A 22,157-nucleotide genomic window follows, 5' to 3' on the forward strand; every position below is an offset into this window, starting at 1 on the left:
GGTAGTCTAACCGAACCGTGTTTGTTGCATACCCAATTGCATACAAGTTGGCAAAAATAATAACGTGGGAGAGGTTTAGAACACGAACACACTTGCATGTGGACCAAATATATGTATCAAAACGGTGGTTTGATGTTTGAATACCCAATGCACAGCTTCGATGTGGCACCTGTCACACAAAAGCACAATATTGCTAGTCAGCCAGCCCCCCTACGAACCCCACTTCGTGTTGGCGGTAAGGGAATCCTAGCTACGAATGCATGCCCCCCAAATAGCTAGGTCTGAAATCTCACCCTACCGTAACACAAAACCTATAGGAGTCCATCATATATATATATATATACAAACACACTATTCTGATCACGGGATCAGAATAATATTCTGATCACAACCTGAACTGCGTGAGTAATGCGCCTGAACTTCCTCTGTATGAACCCGACCTTCGGGCTATCTTGGCAACCATGGCTTGCTCGCGAATTATTCTTGTTAGTCATGTTCTATATGATGTTAGTGTAATCTAGAAACTTTTTTAGCAACTAAATACCAGTTTTAAATAGGAATCTCGCTCATTGGCGGATTTTGCTCTCGGGTCATGATGAAATTGCGTTTTTTTTGCAATCTTAGTGCCTGAGTTGTTCGACCTGAACTTCTCCGAGTGCTAGGTTGAACTTCCGCCAACATTGCCGAAATGGGGCTTGTGATATACCGTTGGAAAGCTATGGACACCCGTATCATGACCCAACTTAAATTTTTGGTAAAATGTAAGCAGTTTAAGAGCAGTTTTGAAAACCGTGTTTTCTTCAGACAAAAAACATGAATCGTATTTTCGATCGCATTTCTAAACCGCCTATCGGAATGAGGAAAATAATATGGCGTTGGTAAGCTTCTGCAAAACCGCTCCTTCCACATGTTGAAAGTTTTCTCTAATTCCCTACGATTAAAGAGTAATTTGGAAAACCATAAAATTTCGCAAACCGAACAGCCAAGTTCGTATTTTCGATGTCATTTCTAAACGGCTAATCCAATTGAAGCAAATGATATGGAGTTGGAAAGCTTATGCAAATGCGCTACTTTTTCCTGTAGAAAGTTTTTCTAATTTTGAAAGGTTTAAGAGTAATTTAGAAAACGGTACAAGTTCCACCGAGTTCGTATTTTCAATCTATTTTTTTAACCGTATGTCTGAATGCAACAAATGATATGGAGTTGGAAAGCTTGAGGAAATGTGAAACTTTTTGGTATATATTGTTTCTCCCAATTACTTACTATTTTAAGTCAATTGTGAAAATGGCTAAAAACGTATTTTCACCATAAATTCTACAAACTTTATCGGAATGGGGCAAATGATATACCGTTGAAAAGCTAAGGAAAATGCAAAACTTTCTCATGTTGATGGTTTTCTGTGAGTCCTAGACGTTTTCAAGTAATTTCGAAAATGGCAAGATCATTCGTTCTGCCTTTATCGCGAAACAGATTCTTCGAAAATGCACCATGTGAAGAACCTGAAGTCTCGGCATGTCCAATTTAACTTGACTCTATTTTTCACGTGCTTTTTTTGCTCGTAGATCTCCATCCACTGGTCATAGCTCTCCATCCACTCACCGGAATTGAGCAACTAATATACCGATGGAAACCTATTGTAAACATGCAACTTTGCCATGTTGATCGTTTTTTCATACTCGTGGCTGTTTTAAAAGTTTTTCATCTCAAATTCATTGAGTGTTGTAGTTGAACTTCCTGCTGTTTTCACGTTGAACTTCTGTGACGTATTTTCATCTGTAATTTTCTCATCCATTCGTTAGTGTTACACAAAATATATTCCTTTTGTACAAATCTCTATCACAATAATTTTTTTTACTTTCTCCAACCGAGGACTTGAACTTATAAGAACAACAAATTTGTACATTGCATTTTTATTCATTTTTCTCATATTAAACACACACCATGTAGTACATGAAATTTTTCCATTTTTATAATTTGAATTTTTTATTTCCTTTTTGAAATCAAATTGCTCCCTAATAATAAATTAATTTCTTTTTGGATTGAGAGAATTATTTTAAAATGCAAAAGAACAATTACTTTTTTGTGTTTTCGAACATGGAAATACAAGGTGAACCTCTCTCGCAAGAATTTTTGAACTTCCCAGACATAGCACGTGAACTTCTTGCAACTAACCTTTGAAGATTTTAGTTTTCCATTCTTATATTCTTATCTGAAACGCATTATGTGTAGTAGTTGAACTTTCTATTGTTTTCACCTTGAACTTCTGTCATGCATTTTTGTTCAACCTCTCTAAAAAAATTGAACTTTCTTGGGCCGACACTTGAACTTCTAGCAACAAAACTTTTAGCCTTTGCTTGTTCATTCATTCTTTAATACAAAATGCACACCGTGTAGTACGTGAACTTTTGGCAGTTTTCAATCTGAACTTCTTAGATCATGCATTCTGCCTTCATCGCAAAAACAAAGACTCCGAAAATGCATTGCGTGAAGAGGTTCAACTTCGGGAGCAGTTCTGTTTGAACTTCACTCTGTTTTTTCCCGTGTTGTTTTTTGCCGTAATTCCCCAACCACTTACCGGAATACAACCATCGGTTCAACTACTACATGGAGTGTGTTTCATATAAGAAAAAATGAATAAAAAAAGCAAGTCTAAAGACTTTTGCTAGAAGTTCACGTGGTCGGCTGGGGAAGTTTAAAATTTCTTGTAAAGGAGGTTCACCGCATATTTACTAGTGCAAAAACACACACCAAATGTTGAAGTGCTCTATATTTAAAATTTGACCTTCTTGTTATTTTATTTTTGAACTTCTTGTTTCCATTCTTCAATAACGAGGAAAATCTGACTTTTCTATAATCATCGAACTTCTCCATCTTTTTAATATGGACATCCTGGTTTATTTCTTAAATCTTTTTTATGAAATTTTGAAGCGCTCTATTATTAAAAGTTGAACTTATTGTTATTTAATTCTTGAACTTCTTGTTTCCATTCTTTAATAACGAGGAAGATCTGAGTTTTCTATAATCATCGAACTTCTCCAACTATTTAATATGGACTTCCTGGTATTATTTCTTAAGTCTTTTTCATGAAATTTTGAAGCGCTGTAATATTAAAAAGTTGAACTTCTTGTTATTTAATTTATGAACTTCTTGTTTCCATTCTTTAATAACGAGGAAAATCTAAGTTTTCTATAATCATCAAACTTCTCCATCTTTTTAATATGTGTAAGTGCATCTAGTGCCACCCCTAGTTGGTTTTGGAGTATTGACGACAAACCTAGTTGAGGGACTAATGTGTTTGTGAGAATTGCAGGAAAACACCGGTAGAAGTCCCTCATTGATTCGGTTTTACTACCAGAGATGACCCCTAAAAATGTATGAAGACATTGAAGACAAAGGTGGTATATGAAGACATTCACATTGAAGACTATGACAAAAGAAGACACGTTATGAAGCCTATGGAGCTCGAAGACTTAGATCTTTCGTAGTTCTTTTTCTTTTGTGTTGAGTCATAGGAACCACCGTACTATTAAGTGGGGTCCAGGAGAACCAGTCAGAATGACTGAAGTGATGCCTAAATCAAAAACTTATGTCTTCGAGCGAAGACAATGAAAGCGAATCTTGTATAGAGCCGGACAAGTCAGCTTTACTTGTAGCCCAAGAAAAGTTGCCATGAGAGTTTAAAATCTGATCGTTGAGACACGTGTCAGTTCCTCAGTGACCCAGGGTCATTTCGGACAAATCAGGTCGGGTTGCCAAGTGGCTATAAATAGCCCACCCCCACAACCATAAACGGTTGGCTGCTCAGATTTCAGTGCACGGCTTTTGTCGTTTGAGAGCAACCCACCTCGAAGCCTTTTAGAGAAAATTCCTAGTGAGGAGAAAACCCTAACCACCCAGAGCCAGAGCAAATTGGGCATCACTTGAGTCTTCTTGTCTGTGTCATCTGAAGACTTATTACATTTGAGGACTGTGAATCCTCCAGACGGTTAGGCGTCGCGTTCAGGGCATCCAAGAGACATTGTGGATTGCCTGTGAACTAAGTTTGTGAAGGTCTTGGGAGTCTACCTTGAAGACTTACCGGAGTGATTGGGCGAGGACTAAGTGACCTTAGCTCAAGGAGAATACGGTGAGGACTTGGTGTCCTGGACTGTGTGTTCAGGACTGGGTGTCCGGGACTGTGTGTCCTAAGGTTTAAATACCTAGCCGCTCCAACCAGACGTACAGTTGTCACAGCAACTCGAACTGGTCCAACATATCATTGTCTTCAACAAGTCACTGGTTTCATCTTCACTTCCTTTCCTTTTCTTACTGTTACACATTGTGAAGCCATTGCATGCTTGCTTTATCTTTTGTCTTCATAACGTGAATGTATGAACTGTTTGGCTTCATAACTTCTTCCTACCTGATCCTTATTACACTGCAGTTGTTTGTCATTGTGCTTTCACTCTATTGAATACATGACCATGGCTGGCCTAGTGTAATCTAACTTCCGCTGCATAGTAAAAGGCATAATCTTCGCTGTTTGTCTTCATAACTCTTACGTTTTGAAGACTTTCATAAAAATCGCCTATTCACCCCCCCTCTAGTCGATATAACGCACTTTCAATTGGTATCAGAGCAAGGTGCTCCCTTGTTCTGTGTGATTCGGGTTAACCACCTAGAGTTTTAGCTATGTCGACTGCAGGGATAATCAAAGTCTCCGCTACGTGCCCCGTCTTCGATGGAACTGAATATCCCTACTGGAAGAATAAGATGCGCATGCATCATGAAGCCATTGACATCGACCTATGGTATGTCGTCGAGAACGGCGTTCCCAAGGCTGGAGAAGGTGTCACTGCTGCTGATGTCAAGAAGTTCACTCAACTGGACTCTACCACCAAAAATATCATCTGTGGCCATCTGACAAAAGGACAGTATGGCCGTGTGAGTGCCTTGAAGACATCCAAGCTGGTCTGGGACTGGCTCTCCAAGGTCAATGAAGGCGTCTCAACCCAGAGAGATCAAAGAATCAGTGTTCTTCGCAACCTCTTCAACCGCTTCAAGCGAAATGACAATGAGAATGTCCAGCACACGTTTGATCGGCTCACTGACATCACAAATGAGCTTCAAGCCCTCGGCACCACTGAGATCACCAAACATGAAATCGTCAAGACGCTGCTGAGATCACTTGATAGTTCGTTTGACATCCTAGCCCTGATGATTCAAGAACGTCCTGATTTCAAGACACTCGATCTAGCTGACATACTTGAGAGGCTCAACACACATAAGTTTCAGCTTTCTGAGAAAAGAGATATCTACGGTCCAAACTATGGGCAAACTCGTGCCTTGAAGGCAAAAGCTGTTTCCTCATCTGAAGAAGAATCTGACAGCAGTTCTGATGATCCTGAAGACATTGGAAGAGAACTTGCAATGCTAGTGAAGAAGTTCGAAAAATTCACCAAGAAGAAAGGCTTCAGAAAATCTTCACGATCAAGCTCAAGGAATGATGAAGCTTCTACTCATGACTACAAGAAGAAAACATGTCACAAGTGCAAGAAAACTGGACACTTCATCTCTAAGTGTCCACAGTGGGACAATGAGAACAGAAGGAAGAAGAAGAGCAAGGAATATGATTCTGACGACAAGAAGAAGAAGAAATACTCAAAGTCTTCTTCCAAGTCTTCCTCAAAGTCTTCATCACACAAGAAGAGCTCATCTGGCGAGGCACATGCATTTGTTGGCAAGGAAATGGATTCAGAGGAGGAGTCCGCTTCTGAGGAGGCAGAGGTGGAATCTGAGGAGGAGTCTGAGTCTGGCATTGCGAGTTTGGCTACAACATACGTCGCCAAGTCCATCTTCAACACTGAAGACAATGACTTCATCACCGACACTGATGCAAATGACAAGAACGACTCCACTCCTACCTACTTCTTCATGGCACGCGGTGCCAAGGTAAACACACACACTACTCGCTATCAAACATCTAGTGACGATGACTCTAACTGTGATTCAAAACACAGCTACAAAACACTTGCTAAAATTGCAACTGAACAACAGAAAGCTATGGAACATATTCAAAAACTGTTAGACAGAAGCGATGATCTGTTGGGTGCTGAAATGACTCGATCTGAATCCTTAATTGGAGACATAAAAAATCTTCACGTGAAGTATCAGGAACTTGAAGATCGTCTTGATACTCTCTCAACAACTCATGAAAAGCTTTCCTATGATTATCTTCAAAGGAAGCAAGAACTTGAGAAGTTGAGAGCGGCTCATGAAGATCTTCAAAAGGAAAACGAGTCACTTCGCGCCGAACAGATCAGTTTCGCTCAAGAAGGATTTGAACCACCATGTCTTAAATGCATTGAGCGTGATAATGCTACTTCTGTTGCTGAATGTTCCACTGCTACTGCTGTTGCAATATCTTCAACTGTTGATGTGGTAACTAACCCCTCTGCTAAGGATACCACTGCTATTGCTGATGAGAATGCTAGGTTGAAGACATTGCTTGAAACAGGGATGTACAAAAGTCTGAAAGGACATCAGACATTATGTGATGTCCTCAAGAAGCAGATTCTGAACCGAAACCCTAGGAAAGAGGGCGTTGGGTTCGTAAGGAAAATAAATGTAGATGGCTCTTACTGGAAACCTGAGCAGTACCCCAAAACCACATGGGTTGCTGCAAAGGAAACTTCAGCAGATCCATCCAATTTATCTGGATTCACATGTGCTAACCCCATTATTATTGATGAATCCTTTGATGCAAACTATAAACTGTTTAAGAATCAGAATGGTGAAGTGTTTGCGAGGTAAATTGGTACTAACTTCAGGAATGGACCGCCTATGCAGAAGATCTGGGTTCCGAAAAAGTGTCTGGAAAATCTTCCTGTGAATGTCTTCATGACACCTCACTTGAAGAAGACAAACCTCAGACCAAAGGCTTCATACGGTCCAAAGGCTTCATACAATCAGAGGACTCACCTGAGTCACACTAACGCAAATGTTTTGTAGGGAAACCGTACTTAGGCATATGAATATGAGAGCGGTTCATCGAACCGTCATGTTCATATGACCAAAAATTATTCTGCTTATTCCTATGAGTATTATTGTCCACCTGCAAGACTGTTTGCTAAGGCTTCAAAGCCAAAATTCTCAGATGCTGCACTTAGACTTATTGCTTCTAAGCCACCCTTGAAGATGTGGGTGGTTAAGAAAGCTTAACTCTCTTTTGCAGGGAAAGGTCTCCAGCAGAAAAACAAAATCTTCTGATGCTATTGCTGGGGAACTTAAAAAACTTGTAGGGCGCAAGATAAAATGCCCGAATGGCATCATTATGTACTTCGTTCCTGAATCGCATGCTACTCTCCCTATTAGTCCTAATCTGGATCTAAGTTTCCATAACCCACTGGTTCATCAAATGTTTTTGCTTCACAATTCTCTTCGTGAAGCCTATCCCCCTAACTGCACTGTAGGGTACGACACCAGCGTCTTCAAAGTCTTCAGAATGGATTATTGACAGTGGGTGTACAAATCACATGACTGACAAAAGAAGCCTTCTTATGGACTCAACCTTACGTCCATCACATGACTGACAAGAGCCACATCACATTTGCTGACACTGGTAAAAGTAAGGTATTGGGTCTAGGTAGAGTTGCAATCTCAAAGGATCGACACATGGATAAAGTCATGCTTGTTGAATCCCTTGGCTTCAACTTAATGTCTGTCTCAATGCTTTGCGATTTGAATATGATCGTAATGTTTGGAAAATATCGTTGCCTGGTACTAATGGAATATGACAAGTCTCTAGTGTTTGAAGGGTATCGGAAAGGTGATTTGTACGTGGTAGATTTCTCAACAGGGCCACAACTTGCAGTATGTCTTCTTGCAAAAGCTTCAGAATGCTGGCTTTGGCATCGGAGGCTTGGGCATGCTGGCATGAGGAACCTCCACACCCTTGCGAAGAAGAAGCATGTCATAGGCATCGAGGGCGTTAAGTTCAAGAAAGATCACTTATGCGGTGCCTGTGAAGCAGGGAAGATGACAAGGGCAAAACATCCTTCGAAGACAATCATGACTACTACTCAACCCTTCGAACTGCTCCACATGGATCTTTTCAGTCCCACTCACTACTCAACCTTTGCTACTACTGCTTGCCTCTATGGCTTCGTCATTGTTGATGATTACTCTAGATATACTTGGGTGCAGATAATCCTTTACAAGACTGAAGTGCAGGATGTCTTCAGACGCTTTGCCAATCGAGTAATGAACAATTTTGGCGCCAAGATAAAGCACATCAGAAGTGACAATGGCACTGAATTCAAGAACACTGGCCTTGATACATATCTTGATACCTTGGGCATCACACATGAATTCTCAGCTCCGTACACGCCACAGCAGAATGGCGTCGTCGAACGCAAGAACAGAACACTCATTGAGATGGCCAGAACAATGCTAGATGAATACAAGACTCCAAGAAAATTCTGGACAGAAGCCATTGACACTGCATGCCATACAATCAATCGTGTTTATCTTCACAAGCTTCTGAACAAGACATCTTATGAACTCCTAACTGGCAAGAAGCCAAATGTCAGTTACTTTAGAGTATTTGGCGCAAGGTGCTGGATCAAGGACCCACACCACACTTAAAAGTTTGCACCAAAAGCACATGAGGGCTTTATGCTTGGATATGGAAAGGATGCACACTCCTACAAAGTCTTCAATCTCTTCCATTACAAAGTGGTTGAAACAGTGGATGTGCGGTTCGATGAGACAAATGGTTCACAAAGAGAGCAACTGCCAAATGTGCTAGATGAAGTTCCAGCTAGTGAATCAATCAAGCTTATGGGAACTGGAGAGATTATACCTTCTGAAGCTCATCCTGAAGAAGAACTTATCATCTCAGCACCTGATCCACTCACTCGTTCAAGGGCAACTCAGCTAGCAAATTTCTGTGGGCACTTCGCATTCGTCTCAATATCAGAACCCAAGAAAGTCGAAGAAGCCTTCATGGAACCTGAATGGATTCAAGCTATGCAAGAAGAGCTTCAAAAGTATGAGCTGAATAATGTATGGGACCTGGTTAAGTGTCCTGATCCACGGAAGCACAACATAATAGGCACCAAATGGATATACCGCAACAAGCAAGATGAGCATGGTCAAGTTGTCAGAAACAAAGCTCGTCTCGTTGCTCAAGGATATACTCAAGTGGAGGGCATTGACTTCGATGAAACATTTGCTCCTGTGGCAAGGCTTGAAGCTATACGCATACTGCTGGCCTATGCAAATCGTCATAACATACTTCTATATCAAATGGATGTGAAAAGTGCCTTTCTCAATGGCAAGATTGAAGAAGTGTATGTTGCACAGCCACCTGGCTTTGAAAATCCAAAACATCCTGACATGGTATACAAGCTCAACAAGGCACTGTATGGCCTCAAACAAGCCCCTAGGGCCTGGTATGACACACTCAAATACTTCCTGAAGAGCAAAGGCTTCATACCTGGTTCCCTGGATCCCACTCTTTTCACGAAGACATATGATGGTGAACTGTTTGTTTGTCAAATATATGTGGATGACATTATCTTCTGCTGCACCAATCAGAAGTACAGTGAAGAGTTTGGATATAGGATGCAAGAGCAATATTAGATGTCCAAGATGGGGGAACTGAAGTTCTTCCTTGGTCTTCAAATACGACAACAACGCAATGACATCTTCCTTGGTCTTTAAATACGACAACAACGCAATGACATCTTCATATCTCAAGAGAAGTATCTCAAAGATTGCCTGAAGAAGTTCGGTATGCAAGACTGCAAAGGCTTCACAACACCAATGCCAGCCAAACATCATCTAGGTCCTGACGACAATGGTAAAGAGTTCGATCAAAAGGTATACCATTCCATGATTGGTTCTTTGCTTTATTTATGTGCATCTAGGCCAGATATTATGCTTAGTGTTTGCATGTGTGCTCGATTTCAAGCGGCACCAAAGGAGTCGCATCACTTAGCTATGAAGCGAATTCTTCGATATTTGGCTCACACCCCAACTCTAGGATTATGGTATCCCAAGGGCTCAGAGTTTGATTTGGTTGGATTTTCGGATGCTGATTATGCTAGTGACAAAGTTGATCACAAGTCTACATTAGGCACATGTCACTTTCTGGGATGATCACTTGTATGTTGGTCTTCAAAGAAGCAGAACTGTGTATCTCTCTCCACTGCTGAATCTGAATACATTGCTGCTGGATCTTGCTGCGCTCAGCTTCTGTCGATGAAGCAAACACTCAAGGACTATGGCATTCATCTGAAGCAAGTGCCACTTTACTGCGACAACGAAAGCGCCATCAAGATTTCCAACAACCCAGTTCAGCACTCGAAGACAAAGCACATTGAAATTCGTCATCACTTTCTCAGAGATCATGTTGTGAAGGAAGACATTGATATCATACACGTCAACACTGAAGAGCAATTGGCGGATATCTTCACCAAGCCCTTGGATGAGAAGAGATTTTGCAAGTTACGGTGTGAGCTAAATATCTTGGAATCCTCAAATGTCCTGTGATCAGGCACACATCCTAACACTTATGCATATTGATGACTTAGATGTGCAACACACAGAGTAAAGTATATCTTCATTCAATGAAGACATACATTCTAAGTGTGAATACATTAATGTGGAATTTGACTTCGGAGGGCCACGATAATTGTGCGCCGTGTCTGGGTCTAATACTTCCTATACGGTGGGTAACGCCACCACCAAACGTTCTATTTTGAAGTGTTTCACTCATGGCGTTACCTTGCAATATCTTCACATTTGGTTGTCTTCACATTTGGTTTGGCTTCGAACATGTCTTCATGATTATCTTCACTACGTTGCTTGTATAGATATATATATATATATATATATATATATATATATATATGCTAGTGTTCTGTCCTCTACAGCATTTACTTATAGCTATGACTTCTTGGTTGAATCTTTTGAACTAAGTGAATGTGATCGGACCCTAATCTCTCTATGCTTTCTATCTCAAATTCTATCTCTCCAAGTCATCTGCATTCTATTGAAACTGTCAAATGTCTTCACTGAGTCCTTGTCAGCAGAAGATACAGAGACAACCATAAAGTCCGTCTTCAATGCTCATTCCTCCACATAAAATCCGGAGAAGTAGGAACGACCGCCCGACAATCCAGGCTTGCGTGGGATGTGGAACTGCCCCCAAAATACCGCATGATGGCCACGTACTACTCAAATGCGAATTGCCAGGGGCACCTGAGTAATAGCGCAGTGCTGCCCCTGCGCCTATAAGTTCACACTTACCGCGGTCATTATCTCCTTCTTCCACCCTCGCACTAACCCTAGCGCCACCTCTAGCTCTCGACGACGCCGGCGACGAAGCGCTTCGCTGCCGGAACCTCTCCGACGCCGTCTTCACGCCGACTGTGGACATCGTCCTCTCCGCTGTCGCCGTAGGTGTCTTCCGTCGCCACGTTAGGGCACGGAGGACTGAACTGCTCGGCATCATCTCCCACTTCCGTCTAGCAGTTCCCAGTGTGGTAAATAAAACTTCTTTTTACAGCCTCTTTTGATCTCATGGTTCTGTCACTTTCTACCTTAAGAAGTTTCTCTTCACACTAGTTGGATCTCTCGCTGCATCTCATAACATGCCTAGAATATTCACTTGTGCTTCATAAAGTAGTTAGATTCCTCACTTGTACTGATCTGTGGGTTCGTACAAATCTGGAACCAACTTCTTATCTATGAGTGAATTTCTTCGCACGATGAGGTCAATGTCTTCTAAACTGATTAATCTTCAGAACCTTCTAAGAATGCATATGACCTCTTCCCCTTCCCTCGCACCTTAATGCTGTCACAGGTACATGTCCGTGAGAGAATCCTTCGGTTCTCATAGTCTGCATTCATTTGCAGAATTCCTACAGCATCACATAAACTCTCCTAAAGCCAGTTCCTGTTGGTCCAGAAAAAGAAAGCCTTTGAAGCCTTTGAAAGTCTTGAAGCCTTTCAAGTTAAAGTTTATGGCTTCAGAAGCTGCAGCAAGGAAGGGGGGTAGACAGAGACGTGAGGGAACTTCCAAGGATCTGCCTGAAGACTTGGCAGAAATGTACAAAACAGATCCAGAAGAGAGCTATGGGCAGCGCAAGACCCGAATCCAATGGATTCGACGCTATTGGGCAGAACAGTGGTTCAAATACCGCTTCGTCACTGAGGAGTATGCTGAGAAAAGTGCCATCAGGAGACCATGGGGGGACATCCGTTTCAAAAATCTCATGCCCAGGACCAGAGATGAAGCCATTGCTCAAGGCTTCCACCCATGCATGGTCCGAGGACCACAGCCTGATGATGCACATCCGTCGTCACTACTCTGGTGTCGTGACGACAATCTGTTCAAGCGCAACTTCCAGTTTGCTCAACAATCAGCGAAGCTAAACAAGAAGAAATTTGGGTTAGACTTCAACCCTGGTCCCTCCGCACCAAGGGCAGATGGCACACGCGACGCCGAACCCAATATCATCAGTCCGTTTGCCAATCTTGAGGGCCTGATCACTCACATCTTAGTCCAAGGGACTACCGTAAATAACCCTCCAGCTGACTCTGAGTCTGATGAAGCTCCCGCTGTGCCGAAGCCAAAGCAGACGAAGAAACCAAAAGCTTCAAAGCCGGCCCCTGCCTCTAAAATCTCAAGGGCGAAGCCATTGAAAACTGCTCCTCCTGAAGTCAGTGTGCAGTCTGAAGACGTATCCCGCGTCTCCAAGCCCCAGAAAGAAAAGGAGCCCCAGCAACAAACCGGCAAAGAGCTCGCTACTGCTGCCATTTGGCGCAGCGAAGCCATTGATCTATCAAGCGATGAAGATCTTGGAGATGTCGCTCTAGAGAAGCTTATCAAAAGCAAAGAAGAAGCTGAAATCTTCAACAATTTGCCTCTCTTTGATGTCGCCATCATCCACAACTTCATCGACGAATGGTTTGCCTCCCCAGACATAAGCTTCGAAGATCTGCAGCTGCCTGTCGGTCTCAGCGTCGCCTTCCAAGGCGCAATTGCTTCAGAACTTGCCATTGGTCAGAGCATAGTTGAGCTGAAGCAGAAAATTGATCATGAAAAGGCTCAGTTCAAGAAGCACATGGCCAGGCTCAGCCTGCAGGAAGTGAAGAGCTTCAAAACCATGTTGCATGAGCTCAAGGAAAATTTCCTGAAGAAGCATGCTGAAGCTCAGGGCTGGCGTTAGCGGATAAAGTCTCTGGCAGAACGATGTGTGCAGGCCTACAATGAGGCCGAGAAGCGCAAGGCACTTGGGCGTCCAGGCAGCGACCCCAAGATGGCCGCGAAGAAGAAGAAGCAGTCTGCTGTGAATGAACCAGAGGCACCAAGGCAAGAAGCTGTTCCGATTGTCTTCCCCACCGCCACGGCTGGCTCGAAGCCAAAGAGCCGGTCAACCGCTTCTGAGCTCAAGAAGACATGGACTGCAGAGGCTGAAGCTAGAAAGAGGAAACACTCTGCAGCCTCTCCTTCTGACCCAACCAAGAAGAAGCGCAAGATCAAGAAAGCTCGGGCTGCTCCCACAGAGCCCTTGATGGTTGAACCCCTCTCTGTCATTCACCCCAATGCAGAGAGACGACTGACAGTTCATGAGCCTGCTCCCACAGAGGCTGCTGAAGCTGAAGATATTCCAGCAGCCGACCCCATAGCTGCTGAAGACATTGGTCACCAAGACAATGTACAAGATGATGCAGCCCTTCCTCAGCTTGAAACAAGCGAATTCATCAGTATTGGTCGTCCTCTGATGCCAATGGAACAAGATGAGTCATGGGCGGATCTCCCTCAGGAGGAAGAAGACTTTGAGGTCCAGCCCACTCCGACCCCACAAGCGTCGTATGCGTTCCGTAGGCTTCGCAAAGGTCCACGGCCTCAAGTCCATACTGCAGAAATTCCGGCTGCATCAGCCGAAGACAATGAAGAAGCACCACCAGAACCCACTTCCCCGCTCCATCAAGATGCAGTTCTCCAGGAGAACGTGCCTGAGGTTGTCCCTCCAACTACACAAGCGGAGGAAGAAAATGTTGCGGCTGCCACCACAAACACTGAAGCCAATGTGGAGCCCGCCCCACCAAATGCTTTAGCGGACAGCGAAGCTACCGAGCCAGACACTTCTATTCCTGAGTCTGCTGCAGGTCCTTAATTCGATAATCATATTGAGCACAGGCCTCATGTTGAAAGTGCGTTATATCGACTAGAGGGGGGGTGAATAGGCGATTTTTATGAAAGTCTTCAAAACGTGAGAGTTATGAAGACAAACAGTGAAGATTATGCCTATTACTATGCAGCGGAAGTTAGATTACACTAGGGCAGCCATGGTCATGTATTCAATAGAGTGAAAGCGCAATGACAAACAGCTTCAGTGTAATAAGGATCAGGTAGGAAGAAGTTATGAAGCCGAACAGATCATACATTCATGTTGTGAAGATAAAAGATAAAGCAAGCATGCAATGGCTTCACAATGAATAACTGTAAATGAAGGGAAGTGAAGATGAAACTAGTGACACGTTGAAGACAATGATTTGTTGGACCAGTTCCAGTTGCTGTGACAACTGTACTTCTGGTTGGAGCGGCTAGGTATTTAAACCGTAGGACACACAGTCCCGGACACCCAGTCAAGGACACTTAGTCCAAGACACCCAGTCCTCACCGTTTTCTCCTTGAGCTAAGGTCACACAGACCTTGCCCAATCACTCTGGTAAGTCTTCAAGGTAGACTCCCAAACCTTCACAGACTTCGTTCACTGGCAATCCACAATTTCTCTTGGATGATTAGAACACGACGCCTAACCGTCTGGAGGATGCACAGTCCTCAAGTGTAATAAGTCTTCAAATCACACAGACACGAAGACTTAAGTGATGCCCAATTTACTCTGGCTCTGCGTGGTTAGGGCTTTTCTCCTCACTGGGAATTTTTCTTTCAAAGGCTTCGAGGTGGGTTGCTCTCAAATCACAAAAGCCGTGCGCTGAAATCTAAGCAGCCAACCATTTAAGGTTGTGGGGGGTGGACTATTTATAGCCACTTGGCAACCCGACCTGATCTGTCCGAAATGACCCTGGGTCACTAAGGAACTGACACGTGTACCAACGGTCGGATTTCGAACTCACACGGCAACTTTTACATGGGCTACAAGTAAAGCTGACTTGTCTGACTCTGGACAAGATTTTCTCTCAAAGTCTTCGCTCGAAGACATAGGATTTGAATGTGGCATCACTTCAGTCATTCTGACTGGTTCTCTTCGACCCCACTTAACAGTACGGTGGTTCCTATGACACAACATGAATGAAATAAACTACGAAGGATCTAGGTCTTCGAGTTCCAAAAGCTTCATAGGGAGTCTTCTCATGTCATTGTCTTCAATATGAATATCTTCATAAACCACCATTGTCTTCAATGTCTTCGTACATTTTTAGGGGTCATCTCTGGTAGTGAAACCGAATCAATGAGGGACTTCTTCCTGTGTTTTCCCGCAATTCTCACAAACACATTAGTCCCTCAACTAGGTTTGCCGTCAATACTCCAAAACCAACTAGGGGTGGCACTAGATGCACTTACACATGTTCAGAAGCCAGTCCGAAGGCTGCCAAGGTTCCCAGGTCCTGCATCAGCACCTGGTTCCTTTGACATCAGCAGCTTCAAGGCAGACAATACATTTTTCAATAGCTCCAAGAACCCCTATTCAAGGGAAAGGATTGTATCAGATAGGTTCTGGAGCTATTCTCAGTGCAGCTATTATTCATGCATCTTATACAACCAAGGCCGCATCTTTCCACACAAGCGCCTTGAGGTTGAAGCCATTGCTGATCTGCCCTGCTTATAGGAAGCACTGGATTTCTTCAGGCAAGTGGGTCTGCTGCCGTTTGTGACTGATGAAGAGCACTGGAATGAAGAGCTTCTGCTTTAGTTCTATGCCACCCTCCATATCAAAGGATACAACAGAGATCCGAAGACTTGGGTACTGGAGTGGATGACCGGAAATGTCCATCATGAAGCCAATGCATTTGATATCATTGAGCTCACCGGCCTGCCCACTCCTGGCGAATACTACGAGGAAGACTGTCAACTACATGCTGAAGCTATTGAGAGCATATTCCAGAGGCATGAACCAAATATGAGTCAGATGCTCTCAATGATGAAGCCATTGCCCCACGATGCTCCTTATCCAACAGAGTTCTTCGTTGAAGACTTTGAGTTCCTGCCCAGAACCATATATCACATCATCCGGCGGACTCTCTGGCCTATTAAAGGGCACTCTCCAAATGCCAAGGTCGAAGGTGCTATGAAGACTATGATATTCTGTATCCTTCATGGCAAATGGTTCAACGCACAGGATTTCTTCATATGCCAACTTGCAGCGTCATGCTCCGATTTATTTGGTTTGAAGTTCTATGCTCCTTGGGTGATGAGGCTGATCAAACTGCACTCTGCGATCTCGTATCAGCCCACAGCCCGAAACCATCGGATCTTCTTGTCAGATGTGGATACCTCTGCTGAAGCTATATATCCAGAGCCTGCCAAGCAACCGATAAGTCTTTAGAATGCAGAACACCAGAGCTTCACGCAGAATGTTGATGGTGTTGAAGCCATATCCAGGTTATATCCGTTGGCTGGCACTAGACGTGCACCAGCATCTACTGAAGCCACAGACAGCACAAATGCTCCAAGACCCAAGAAGCGTACTCGTGTCCTCAATGACCGAGAGCTTCTTGTGGCCCTTCACCAAAAGCAAGATATGCATCATGACTGGCTAAAGCGTCAGATGAAGAGCCTCTTGGTGGATGTCAATCGTCTTCGAAACCTAGCCACCAAGAATGCTTTCGTTACACATGAAACGTGCCGTCGTACATGGAAAGGGCTCACAATGATATGTACTGAAGCTGAACTTGAAGAGGATGGCTTCACATAACGTTTCAAGTTTGACACCACACCTCCTAGAAGGGCTGTGATGCGCAACACACCATCACTTGAAGACTCTGAGTTTTCTTCATCTGCTGCCACAGTCACTGCCAGAATCATCAATGAAGAAGACGATGCTACATCACCGCCACCTGCTTCAGCACCTCCAAGCTCGTCTGCACCGCCAAACACCTCCAACAACCCTGCTGCTCCTGAAAACGAGTAGACACTCTATGTCTTCGCACCTTTTTAGTCCTTGCTGACAAAAGGGGGAGAAGCGTATGGGTTGATAGTCTTCAAGCGGGTCCATATGGGCGGGTGCTATTATTTTTTTGCTACATTTTGCTTCGTGCTTACAACTCTCGTTTTTGCTTCATTCGGTTGTTTGAGTTGTAACACTAAGACTCAATGGTCGCCTGCTACTCGTTTGCCACTCTGTTTGCGAAGATAAATTCCGCATGTGCGATGATAAATTCCGCACTTATCTCATTCTGCAGACGTCCATTTTCCATTATGCATGTCATTATCTTCATATACTTTCACATGCATAGTGGATTGTCATCATAAGCTGAAGTGGATCTCCACAAGTACAACCTGCCATGTGCATTTGCATTCCAAAAGAAAATTAACTTATATGCACATCTTCAGGGGGAGCCCTTGCAACTTATGAAGACAATTCCTTATCCTTTACAAACTTCACACATTATATTCCCCGTTGAAAACTTCAACTAGTTTGTAATCAATCACCAAAAAGGGGGAGATTGTAAGTGCATCTAGTGCCACCCCTAGTTGGTTTTGGAGTATTGACGACAAACCTAGTTGAGGGACTAATGTGTTTGTGAGAATTGCAGGAAAACACAGGTAGAAGTCCCTCATTGATTCAGTTTTACTACCAGAGATGACCCCTAAAAATGTATGAAGACATTGAAGACAAAGGTGGTATATGAAGACATTCACATTGAAGACTATGACAAAAGAAGACACGTTATGAAGCCTATGGAGCTCGAAGACTTAGATCTTTCGTAGTTCTTTTTCTTTTGTGTTGAATCATAGGAACCACCGTACTGTTAAGTGGGGTCCAGGAGAACCAGTCAGAATGACTGAACTGATGCCTAAATCAAAATCCTATGTCTTCTTTATAGCCACTTGGCAACCCGACCTGATCTGTCCGAAATGACCCTGGGTCACTAAGGAACTGACACGTGTACCAACGGTCGGATTTTGAACTCACACGGCAACTTTACTTGGGCTACAAGTAAAGCTGACTTGTCTGACTCTGGACAAGATTTTCTCTCAAAGTCTTCGCTCGAAGACATAGGATTTGAATTTGGCATCACTTCAGTCATTCTGACTGGTTCTCTTCGACCCCACTTAACAGTACGGTGGTTCCTATGACACAACATGAATGAAATAAAACTACGAAGGATCTAGGTCTTCGAGTTCCAAAAGCTTCATAGGGAGTCTTCTCATGTCATTGTCTTCAATATGAATATCTTCATAAACCACCATTGTCTTCAATGTCTTCGTACATTTTTAGGGGTCATCTCTGGTAGTGAAACCGAATCAATGAGGGACTTCTACCTGTGTTTTCCTGCAATTCTCACAAACACATTAGTCCCTCAACTAGGTTTGTCGTCAATACTCCAAAACCAACTAGGGGTGGCACTAGATGCACTTACAATATCCCCCTTTTTGGTGATTGATGACAAACTAGTTGAAGTTTTCAACAGGAAACATAATTTGCGAAATTGTAAAAGAATTGTCTTCATAAGTTGCAAGGGCTCCCCCTGAAGATGTGCATATAAGTAATTTGCTTCTTGAATGCAAATGCACATGGCAGGTTGTACTTGTGGAGATCCACTTTAACTTATGACAATCCACTATGCATGTGAAAGTATATGAAGATAATGACATGCATAATGGAAAATGGACGTCTGCAGAATGAGATGAGTGCGGAATTTATCGTCGCACATGCGGAATTTATCTTCGCATAACGGAGTGACAAGTAGGTAGCAGACGGCCATCAAGGCTAAGTGTTACAACTCAAGGAAGCAAATGTAGCAAAAAGGGGAGTTGTAAGCACGAAGCAAAATGTAGCAAGATATGACGGCACCCGCCCATAGTGACCCGCTTGAAGACTATTACCATCATATGCTTCTCCCCCTTTTGTCAGTGATGACCAAAAAGGTTTGAAGACATAGAGATTTCTACGCGTTCCCAGGCGCAGCAGGGTCGGTGGAGTTGTTTGGCGGCGGTGCAGACGAGCTTGGTGCAGATTCGACGCGCGTTGAAGCAGGTGGAGATGATGTCGCGTCGTCTTCTTCTTCAATAATCCGGGCAGACACGGTGGCAGCAGAAGAAGAGAACTCTGACTCTTCAAGTGATGGTGTGCTGCGCATCACTGCTCTTCTCGGAGGTGTGGAGTCAAATTTGAAGTGCTCTGTGAAGCCATCCTCATGCAGTTCAGATTCAGGGCACATCATGGTGAGGCCCTTCCAAGTGCGGCGACAGGTCTCGTGTGTGACAAATGCATTCTTTGTTGCCATATTTCTGATGCGATTGACGTCTTGCATGATGCTTCTCATCTGCCTCTTGAGCCAGTCGTGATGCCTATCTTGCTTTTGGTGAAGAGCCACAAGAAGCTCTCTATCATTGAGTGCACGAGCGCGCTTCTTGGGTCTCTTTGCAGCTGTGCTGTTGGTGGCTTCAGTTGATGCAGGGGCACGTGTGGCGCCAGCCATTGGATACACTCGGGAGAGAGCTTCAACACCTTCAATATTTTGAGTGAAGCTCTGGTGTTCTGCATTCTGAAGACTTAGTGGTTGCTTGGCCGGCTCGGGATATATTGCTTCAGCAGATGTGTCCACATCTGGCAAAAATATCCTATGATTGCGGGGTGAGGGTTGATAGGAGATTGCAGAGTGAAGCTTGATCAGCCTCATAACCCAAGGAGCATAAAACTTTAATCCAAACAGTTCTGAAGCAGATGCTGCAAATTGACAGATGAAGAGATCCTGTGCATTGAAGCATTTGCCATGAAGAATGCAGAAGATGAGAGTCTTCATTGCACCATCAATCATTGCATATCGAGAGTGTCCCTTGACTGGCCAGAGAGTCCGCCTTATGATGTGATATATTGTTCTGGGCAGGTACTCTAAGTCTTCAACGAAGAACCTAGTTGGATAGGATGCATTTGGAGGAAATGGCTTCATCATTGAGAGCATCTGACTCATATCTGGCTCAGGACGCTGAAATATGCTCTCAATTGCTTCAGCATGGAGTTGGCACCCTTCTTCAAAGAATTCGCCAGGAGTGGGAAGGCCAGTAAGCTCAATTAGGTCGAAAGCATTGGCTTCATGATGGATATTGCCTGTCATCCACTCCAGGATCCATGTCTTCGGATCTCTGTTATAGCCTTTGATATGCAAAGTGGCATAGAACTAGAGCAGAAGCTCTTCGTTCCAGTGCTCTTCATCAGTGATAAATGGCAGCAAACCCACTTGCTTGAAGCAATCCAGTGCTTCTTCCAGACCAGGCAGACCTGCAACAGCTTCAACCTCAAGGCGCTTGTGAGGAAAGATGCGGCCTTGGTTGTAGAGGATGCATGAATAATAGCTGCGTTGTTGATGGCTCTAGAACCTATCTGATACAATCCGTTCCCTTGAATAAGGGTTCTTGGAGCGGTCGAAAAATGTGTTATCTGCCCTGAAGCCGTTGATGTTGAAGGAACCAGGAGCTGATGCAGGACCTGGGAACCTTGGTAGTCGTGGGATCGGCTTCTGGACCTGGGGCCTGTGCGCAATATGATAGTTGAATTGTGGTCCGGCAGCAGACTCAGGCACAGAATGTTCAGGAGCAGTAGCTTCGGTGTCTTCTGAAGCTGTTGTTGGGGAGGGCTCCACATTTGCTTCGGCGTTGTTTGTGGCAGCCTCAACATTTTCAGCTTCAGGCACGTCTCCTTGAGAACTTCTTCTTGTTGGTGCGGGGGATTTGGAGCTTGTGGTATTTCTGCTTGCTCTTCGGCTGATGCAGCCGGAATGTCTTCAGCATCCTGAGCCCTTGGCCCTTTGCGAAGCCTATGGAGTGTAGGCACTGGTGGAGTTGCAGTGGGATGGGGCTCATCTTCCTCATGTGGGCTATCTGCCCATGACGCATTTTGTGTGATTGGCGTCAATGGACGACCAATACTGATCTGTTCGCTTGTCTCAATCTGAGGAAGGGCTGCATCACCTTGCACATTGTCTTGGGGATCAATGTCTTCAGTAGCATTGGGGTTGGCTGCTGGAATGTCTTCAGCGTGCGGAGCCTCTATGTAAGCAGGCTCATGCACTGTCAACTGACGATCTGCGTCAGGATAGCGGACGCAGAGTGGTTCAACTATCAGGGGCTCTGTGGGAGCAGCCCGAGATTTCTTTGTCTTGCGCTTCTTGATGATGGGTTCAGAAGGAGAGGCTTCAGAATGTTTTCTCTTCTTAGCTTTAGCCTCTGCAGTCCGTGTCTTCTTGTGCTGTGAGGCGGTTGATCGACTCTTTGGCTTCGAGCCAGTCGTTGCAGCGGGGAAGACAATCGGAGCATCAGGTTCTGACCTTGGCGCTTCAGGTTCGGTCACAGCCACCTTCTTTTTCTTCTTCGCGGCCATCCTGGGGTCAATGCCGGGACGTCCAAGCGCCTTGTGCTTTTCTGCCTCATTGTAGGCCTGCACGCAGTGATCAGCCAAAGTCTTCATGCGTTCTCGCGAGCCTTGAGCTTCAACACGCGTCTTCAGGAAGCTCTATTTCAGCTCATGCAACATAGTTTTGAAGCTTTTCACTTCTTGCACACTGAGCTTGGCCACGTGCTTCTTGAACTGAGCCTTTTCATAATCAATTTTCTGCTTCAGTTCTACAATGTGCTGGGCTATTGCAAGTTCTGAAGCAATTGCACCTTGAAAGGTAACGCTGAGGCCTATGGGTAGCTGCAGATCATTGAAGCTTATGTCTGGTGTGTCAAACCATTCATCGATGAAGTTGTGGATGATGGCGACATCAAACAGAGGCAGATTATTGAAGATTTCAGCCTCCTCCTTGCTCTTGATGAGCTGCTCAAGAGCATCATCTCCAAGATCTTCATCGCTTGAGAGATCAATGGCTTCGCAGCGCAGAATGTCAGCAGCTGTGAGCTCTTTGCCTGTGTGTGGCTGAGGCTTCTTGGGGCTTGGACACTCGTGATAAGTCTTCTGACTGCACACTGGCTT

The sequence above is a fragment of the Triticum urartu genome, chromosome 6 (assembly GCF_003073215.2).
Source record: "Triticum urartu cultivar G1812 chromosome 6, Tu2.1, whole genome shotgun sequence".
Lineage (NCBI taxonomy): Eukaryota > Viridiplantae > Streptophyta > Magnoliopsida > Poales > Poaceae > Triticum > Triticum urartu.